The sequence below is a fragment of the Rissa tridactyla genome, chromosome Z (assembly GCF_028500815.1).
Source record: "Rissa tridactyla isolate bRisTri1 chromosome Z, bRisTri1.patW.cur.20221130, whole genome shotgun sequence".
NCBI classification, from domain to species: domain Eukaryota; kingdom Metazoa; phylum Chordata; class Aves; order Charadriiformes; family Laridae; genus Rissa; species Rissa tridactyla.
In genome coordinates this window covers 67,029,327-67,038,667 of record NC_071497.1, presented here as the reverse complement: position 1 = coordinate 67,038,667, position 9,341 = coordinate 67,029,327, and positions in this window count along the sequence as shown.

Below are 9,341 nucleotides of genomic sequence, written 5' to 3'. Positions count from 1 at the left end.
TCCCGGGCTATAAAGACACATGCTTTTAATTTTGGAGTGTTATGGTTTGAGAAACCCACACAATTTATTGTCATTGAGACAATTATGCTATCACTCTGACGCCTCCCCACCCCAGAAGGGGAACTGGGAAAAACAAGGAAACCTGAGGGTTGAAATATAAACAGGTTTAATAGAATTAGACTAGATAATTAACATTAATAACCCTAAAGAACCAGTATTGATCCCGACACCAATATAAAATGCACAAGGATCATACCCAGCCCATTCTATCAGTAGAAGCTGTGCACTCCCCGCAACGGACAGCAAATGTGGGACACGGCAGGTGCTGCAACTTTGGGAGGAAGGGAAGGGCTCAGGGGTCCGGCACCAGGGCAAGGAGCTCTCTGGACCGCTGCCATCAAGGGAGACAGAGGACTTCCCAGCAAACTTCCTACTTTATATTGAATGTGATGTTCATGGGGTGAAATAGTCCCGTTGGCCAGCTTAGGTCAAGTGCCCGGGTCTTGCTCCTCCTCATCCCTGTACCTGGCAAGGCTTGAAAGCACCGAGACCTGGAAACCCATATACCATAACTGGCTACAAAGTAAGTATTTTCACAAATTCAGACACTAAAGTCTTCTAAGAGTGCAATTTTTCCAAGTGTTAGAAGACTTAAGCCAGGACATGGAGTCACATGTTTATGCTTCTGGCCAAAACAGTGTCTGCCGTACTTGCTCTATTGGCTATTGCTCTGCTGGGGGGTGGTGTGTGTCACAGCAGCACTCAGGTGCAGTAGTGTTGAGGTTCGGGCTGGACTGGCCATGGAAACAACAGATGCTCTCCCCAACCTGTCTCCTTTCAGAGAATGACAGAGAGAAAATAAGACAGAGACTTACAAGTTGAAAAGAAACTAAACTACTTTAATAAAATACTAATAATGAAATAATAAAAAGAAAATATAATACTATTAATAAGAAAATAATGAAATATATACAACCTGCATTGAGCTCTGAGGATGAGATCATGTCGGGTATCGGAAAAGTCCCAGACTGGACTTAGAGATGGATGGGAACTGAACTCCAGATCTGGATTCAGGAACATATGGACTGGGACCAAAGGCAGATGAACAGAGTGAGTCCTCCTCAGATGTCGGCCATTGAAGAAAGAGGCTGATCCTTTGATCCCTCAGCTTTTATACTGAGCTTGGGGCAGATGGCATGGAATACCCTGTTGGACAGTTTTGGGTCACCTGTCCTGTCCGCTCCTCCCCACAGATGCAACCCCTCTACGGTTTTCCACTTCCGACCCTCTAATGGGGCAAATAACAAAGTTATCTGACCTTGGCTCTTACAGCAACAAGTATAAGCAAGAGCCTCTGTAGATACCATTCCTTGGCACCAACTATAAACATCAGGCCTTATCACGCTGGGAGCAGACACTGTCTGAATAACATGCCATTAATTTCAGAGAGTTAGAAGAGGCTTAACTGAAAAGTAAAATTACTGAAAAGAAAATTGGTTCTGTTGTACCTCAAACCAAGACAAAGAGTGTCCCAGACTGTGTCCCACACGGGGAATTCAGGAGGCTTGAGGTGTATCATGAAGTGAACGACTTCTTTGGATACTTTCTAAGTTGCAGACAGTGTAGAGATCCCAAGCTAGTTTATGTACTAAATTAGCAGAGCTCTATGCTGTTTTATTTGTTCTGCTTGGACCTGTTGCTCTGAGAAACAGAGTAAATTGACTTATGTCATGTGCTGCACTGCTGAGTCTAGTCTAATTCCAGTATATAACTGTTTATGTACCTTCAAACTACACAGCAGCCTAAGATGTAGACATACCTGCTCTTGGTGTACCTGAGGTAAGACGTTGACAACATAAAAATCCCAGGACACTGCAGAAACACATTTTATAGGAAAGTTGTCACAGTCACAAGCAGCTCCAGCAGTATGTCCTCCAATGATCCCTGATCAGTCTTTGCCTTTTTCCAAAGCTGTATATACAGATTAAGGAAGTCCCTGATCAGTCTTTGCCTTTTTCCAAAGCTGTATACACAGATTAAGGAAGTTGTATACACTTCAGAGAAGTATAGAATTGCTACTATATACCTATTCTTAATAGGAATGCTCCCCAATTTGGATGCAAGTAGCTATTTCCTAACTTCTGAAGGAGTTTACTCAAAAGTCTTTTAACTGTCTAACATGATTAAGTTTTTCAATTGTGTGTAATTTTACAGAAAAATCTTCTGTCATTAATTTGCCACTTAAAATCTATTATCAGATTTAGAATGGAGGGGGTTTTATTATAATTCAGACCACTTCGATAAAATAGTATGAACTCATAGCTCTACCATAGCAGGTCATGAGGTGTGTTCCAGAGCTGTTGTATAAGTTGCAGTAAGAATTGGAAAAACTAGTGCTCAGAGTTGTGGTTGGAGGGCTGCAAGACGGGGGGGGGGGGGGAAGTAAAACCTAATGGGTTCTAAAGCATAACAGTGAAAAAAACCCAAGCATTTTCTTCTCCTGTCTTTCCTTGAGATTCATTTTTGCACTTGGAAATTGCAGCTATACAGAAAAGCTTACAAATATTTGCAGATTCCAGTACCTACAAAAAAAAAAAGATGGTGAAAATCTGGATCCTGAAGATTTGAAAAGGGCTGCTATAATCCTGTATCTGAGTGGGGGCTGGATTTTGATAGCAATATCTATAGTGCAATTATGTTCTCTGCTGTTACAACATGTTTTAGCTCCCAGTGGTTTTCACTAAGTACAGATCAAGACAAAGAGTGAGGATGGTGAAGTTACCAGGGTAAGCTGTTTGAAGGGTATGGAAAGGAACAAGGATGTGATTGCACCACCTCTTTCTCAATTAGCATTTTTCTCCAGAAACAGGGGTGAGAGCGTGGTATGCTTTTAAAATGTAGCTTGGAAATCCAACTACCTTGTGCTTTTGTGGAGTCTGGTATGGTGTTGGTATGGAGCTTCCACTGGAGCCCAGTGCTTTCACGGGTGTGCTTCTGCTCTCTGCCTCGCCGCCCTGAGCAGAAAGGCAACGTGAGATTGCTCTTTCCATTTTACAGGGACTCAGAATTAGAGACAGCTGAACAAAATATGTGTATGCATATATACAGTGAATCAAATCATTACATCCATGCATAATGCAGTTTTCCATAGCTGCTGGGCATAAAAGGCTGTGTGGAAGTCTGTATTTCAAGGTGTCTTTTCTCTTGAATTTGAATCAAGAAGATGGGGCAAAAATCTGCCTAAACCGTTCTTTCTGAAGTAATGGAGGAAGATATATTTTATGTCCATATTTTGACTATGTTTTGTCATCTAAATTAATCCAGATTGAAAAAAAGGAAAAAAGAAGAATTTGAATTTATTTTTTTGTTTCAATTAATTGAAACAGTCAAAAAAATTGAAAGAACTAAAATGAATTAGGAGAGAAGAATCCTTAAAAGAACCCCAAAACCAATAATGCAACATAGCTGAACAGTTATAGGTGAGGAGTTGTGAGATAGAGTGCAGAAGCTCTAGAAGAAAATCTCTTGATCTGTAGCATTTTTTTTCTCCCTTACCATTAAAGAATGATAAAGTTAAGTATTAAGTCTGTTACTTGCTGCACTCTTGGGTGTATGCTATCATGGGTACATCCAACAGATACATGGTGACCAGAGAATACCATAACTATGTCTGAAGTCTTGGTCTGCATCTGGGTGGAGTGAATATTGTGATACTTTCACACTTCAGTCCATGGTCTTCCAGCAAACCCGTGGCCCAAAGCCCTAGAGTAATGGCTTCAAATAGCCTTTTTCTCTAGGTGTAATGGCAAAAAATAAGGCCTGCTTGTTCAGAAAATGGAGCTGGTCTTAGACCCACAGGCTGTATCTCTACTAGTAAATTAAATATGTTCAGGAATTGTTCCTAGACACTTCAACTGCTAAAAAAGCACAGAACTGTCCACATCTCTGCGAGCAAAACCTCTGCTTCCTTCAGAGACTGCCTGTTGCAGTTGAGCACAGTAACTCCTGAAGGGTACTGAGGATGCAGGCTGGTGGGAGCAGGGGACAAAGCATGCAGGGACCATCCTAGTAGTTTGATTTTATGGATGACCACGTGCCAGCGCTATTTAACTTACTGGAAAAGATAACATTATAAAGATAAAATTGTAAATTTACAAGTCACCATCTCCTGCAAATCTACATTCCTTGAGCTTTGAGATGGGAGGAAGGAAAGAACTCCGATAGAGAATAGATAGGCAAAGAAAGCTTTTAAATCCCCTAGTTTTGTTGTCTCCCAGTGCTTTAATTCTTGTGAGTGCAAGTAACACAGCTTTCTGCAGTACTAGCTGGACTGACATATAATGTAAGGAAGTTTGACCATTTTAAATAGTGTTGCTCACTTACCTCTCATGCCAAATTTTCAAAGAGAATAGTTCCCTTTACCTCCTTCCCAAGCTTTTCATATTCGGCTGTTTTTATAAGAGAAAAATCTAATTTCTCCCTAGAGAACATGGATAAAAAGTCTTATGTGATTTACTTTTCATAATAATAATAATAATTAAATTTTAGTAATAGGCAAACCAGCTTATTTTTGGTGAAGCTTATCAACAGCCAGCAGTTTTACAGCAAGGAGGTGTTTTACCCAGACTTTACAGATACAGCATATGCCTGTAATGACAGCACTGGTAATTACATAAAAGATGGTGCAAATGTGAGTGTTAAAGGAGAAGCCGCTGCCTGAGCGTTCACACACCATAGAAGGAGTCACACACAGACCACCCCAGGCTTTCACTGCTGGGACCAGGGTCCCTTCCCCATCAGCAGATGCGTGAACCCTTCCCACTTCTCTCTGACACACACACACGCTTTTGGGCACTTTCCCTCCTTCTTCAGGCTCAACCCCAGGTTCCCTGCAGCAGAGTCTCAGGCATCAGATTTTGTAAAAATAAATAACTTAATTGCAAGGTACAGCAGCAGGGTCAGCCAGCTGGGTGCCTCCAGAGAGGTACCGTGAACAAAGAAATCCCTGGGGAATTACACCCTTGCAATCTCTACACCCGCCCCTCACATGCTCTTCACATGTCTTCTAGTCCAATGGTGATTTTGTTCTGGGGTCTTCTAACACCTTATTGAATTCTTTCTTGGTAGGCAGGCCGTTGACTGCTCTTATCTTATCGATTTGCAGTCTCTGATGGCGGTTGGAGCATCTTTATCTTCTAGTTTACGCTTCTTGTGTGCCAGTGATCATTGGCAGAACATAGGAAACTGAAAAGTCCCAAACTTAGGGAAAAACGCTGCCAAAACATCAGTGTGTTACCAATGTTTTTCTCATACTAGAAGACTAAACGCAGCACTGTACCAGCTGCTAGGAAAATTACTAAGAAAATTAACTCTATTGCAGCCTAAAGGCTTCAGCAAATCTAGCTACTAATGCTAAGTAAAGCTAGGCAAACAGCATAAATCACACCATATTACAACCCTAAGTAATTTATTCAAATTATTCAAGTAATTTAATTCAAATTATTCAAATTCACTTATTTAAGCTAAACAACTAATATCTCTAATATCTCTCAACTGTGAGCATGAAAAATATTTTAACTTAGGGGATTCTTTTATGGTTTCTTTTGTGAAATTAAACAATTTCATTTGTATATAATCATAAATAGTTGTAAACACAAGGTTTGTTATTGTAGCAGGAACTTAGGCAGCCTGACTCTCCTGGCCAAATCACTCCCTCAGTTCCTTTTTACCAGGAGAAGCAGCTTTTCAATGAGCACTTACTTCCATCCAGATCATCCTTAACTGGAATCACTGATTTTGTTTGGGTTTACTTGTCAATCAGTTTAAAGTGCCAAGGGGTTTCTAGCTAGACAGTATTTTGGTTAGTTGGCCCACCAGCCTCTTTCACATGTTGTCTGCGTAGCCTGTATTGAGTTTCTCCCTCTTTCTAGACTCCAGACCCTTCCCCATCTTTTCCAAGCACCTGCAATGCTACCTTGCACTTCCCAGGTGGCCTCTCCCTGCCTGTTCCATAGCAGGGACTCACCCCCACCAAGCTCCTGCCCACCGCAGCTCCTTCGGGCGTTTTACAGAGGTCAGGAAGGCTTGACAGCAGGGACCCCCTACAGCCCTCCTGGTTTTACCACTGAAGGGGTGGGATAATCCCGGTGAGAAGGGGATGATCCGCATGCTCCCACCAGGGCCCAGCTTTCCCCAGGAAATGTTTCTTGCTTAGAGAAAGCAGCTTTCTTGTTGTCTTCAAACTGAAATGTGACTTCACTTGCAATATAACTGAAAACAACTGTTAGCCAGCTATGCATAGACAAACAGATGACCGAGTACCTCCTCTGTATGCCTTACTGTTGGGCAAGGAGGAGTGTAGGAGTTTTTAATGAAAGGGTAGGTGTGTGATTAAACTCTAAACAATTAAGAGCATGACGAGAAACAATTACTCCTAAGTATAGTATTACATCTCGCTAATTTTCATTTTATAGCATCGGTAGATGTGTCACATCTGTATGAAGGAAAAAGCCATTGTGCTTTTTGGTATCTCTCAAAATATTTTAAATGAATACACAATAGCCATGATAATTTGAAAAATATTTACAGGAAACTTGTTTTTACTTAGTAAAAAAATGCTATTAGCCATTCTGGCAAAGTCAGTATAGTGTAATAGGATATAATTGTTTTGGAAGGACTGAGAAGGAATGTTTCCTAAACAGGAAACCCTGTACTTGGATTTTGAGGGTGTTTTGCCTGTTTCGTTTCAGCCAATTTATAATAATTAGCAAGTTTACAGAAAGTATCATCATCTTCAAAAAGTTCACAAAAGATACACAAACATTTATATTCTGCAGATGTAAAAACTAAGGCACAGAAAAATTAAAAAAAACTCAGCCAAAGCCTAATGCAGGATCTCTGGCAGAAGTGCAAATCAAAACAAGACAATGCTGATTTGAAGCTGTTGCATCATCTTCATAGATTAAAGTTTGTATTTCCGCAATTTCAAATTTAGAGTTATTTTCCACTTATTTACAAATACCAGGAGTTTCTAATAGCAACATACAAAGATGTCACTATGTAAGAGTGTGAGTATCACTTATGTTGGGTGAGTGTCCATTAGGAAGGAACCATATTTTTAAATGTCCAATTCTGAACAAATAAAAGACAGCCTCTGAAATTTGTTCAGAGGGATATCGAAAACAGCATAACATCCAGGAAGATAAGTCTGAGAAAATATTTCATTTGCTTTTGACCCTATTCACAGTCTTTCATACCATTAATTTCCTTGGGTTGCCTTTTCCTTTTTTTTTTGCAAAGTTTCAGATAACAGGACCACACAACAGATAGTAGAACATCTGCTGCCTGTTTTTGTCCATGAAGGGAAAAATAGAGAGAGAGGATCAACTCAGAAAGCGGTAAATCTCCCTCTTTAAACTTTTGCATTTAACCTTTTTAAAATGCTAAAGCTTTGCTTGGGTGTTTCAGCCTGGCTTAAGGATGGAAGAAACCTTCTGCTACTCAGAAAGCCCATTTTAGTCTTTCTTGAAAATACTTATGAAAAGGGAATCTTATTTTGGTCATATGTGAGGTATTATTTTTTTTTTTTCTTTCAAAGGCTGATTGGTAATAAAGGTAAGGAACTGCAGCAGCAGAGCAGACTGTCAACCTTGATAGTAGTTCTTTTGGGGGATCTTGCCACAAAACTCAGGAGATCTTTGAACTGTGATTATAACCCCTGGTGTTTAGTATATATGACAAAATCTAGGCTTCCAGCGGTGTTTAGTATACATGACAAAATCTAAGCATCTAGCAAACAGACCTAAAAGTGGTATAAGTTTGTGTCTTTTTTGGGGGAGGCTGGGCTGGGGAAGGGAGAGATTATTCTATTCATTAGATCAGTTAAAATAGCTGGGAAGACACTGACAGACTTTTCTACATGCAGTTCCTTTATCATGTCTGTCTGTGTAGAGAAACAGCACATCTCCTGGTCTGGTTTCCTAAGGTGAACCTCTGTAGTGACTACACGTACTTTTCAAAAACACAGCAATATGTACATTGATGGTGGGTAAAACTTGCAGAAAATCCTTACAAAAGTGTTTTCTTCACTTCTTCTAGTCATTAAAAAATGGGGAAAATAAAATATCAAGTTGGTGTCAATACAGATTTTTTTTAAAGAAAAAGGAAGGATAAAGCAAATAGATTTGGCTATGAAGTGCACCTGCATTAAAATGAGATCCGCTCATATTTAAGTACATGTGAGATCCTATCATCATGTTGGTCATGTGGTCTCATTATTTCAAAATTAACATGCTCCAAGTTCATCAGTTAGCTAGGATCTTTTTAGGGAAAATATATGGATTTCATTTTTTAGAGAAGAGAGTTGGGTAAAGACAAGGCGTCTTACAAAAAATTAGTCACTTGGTATTGTATGTTTACTTCCTGATTCCTTCAACTTGTTCCTTTTCATTTAAACTGGTTCTTGTGATTAACAGTTATTATGTTGAATGTTTTGTAAAATTTAGAACAGTGAGTATTCATTTCCTGTTATTTCACTTCTGTGGGTGAAACAGGGCAGAAGATATGAGGGGGGAAGGGAAGGTAACTGGGCCTGTCAGCAGTAAACCCAAGGGAAGCATGCCAGGGCTTGAAGGATGGCGGACTAATGAGGACTCTATCTCTGCCATTTCATTTGAGAGAAGGGATGGATGTTTAGAAATCATGGAAGCACCTGAGAAGGGCCTTGTAGGAAATGGGGTCCACACTCACAAAAAGGTGTTGGAATCATTAGCTCACCTGAAGTGCATCCATACCAATGCACGCAGTATGAACATCAAACAGAGGGAGCTTGAAGCCATGATGCACCAGGAAAACTATGACATAGTGGCTATCACAGAAACATGGTGGGATGCCTCACACGACTGGAGTGCCACAGTCGATGGCTACAAGCTCTTCAGGAGGGACAGACAGGAAAGGCAAGGCAGTGGAGTGGCCCTGTATGTTAGAGAATGCTATGTGAGAGCTCGGAAATCAAGTATAGTGATGATGGGGTTGAGAGTGTTTGGGTTAGGTTAAGGGCCAGTAAAGCTGATATCATTGTGGGAGTCTGCTATAGACCTCCCAACCAAAGCAGTGAGGTGGATGAAGCTTTCTATAAGCAGTCGGGAGAAATCTTGCAGTCGCTTGCTGTTGTTCTTGTGGGGGACTTGAACCTCCCGGGTATCTGCTGGGAATACAACACAGCAGAGAGGGAACAGTCCAGGAGGTTCCTGGAATGTGTGGAGGATAACTTCTTCACACAGCTGGTAAGGGAGCTGACCAGGGAAGGTGCCCTTCTGGACCTGCTTCTTGTGAACAGGGAA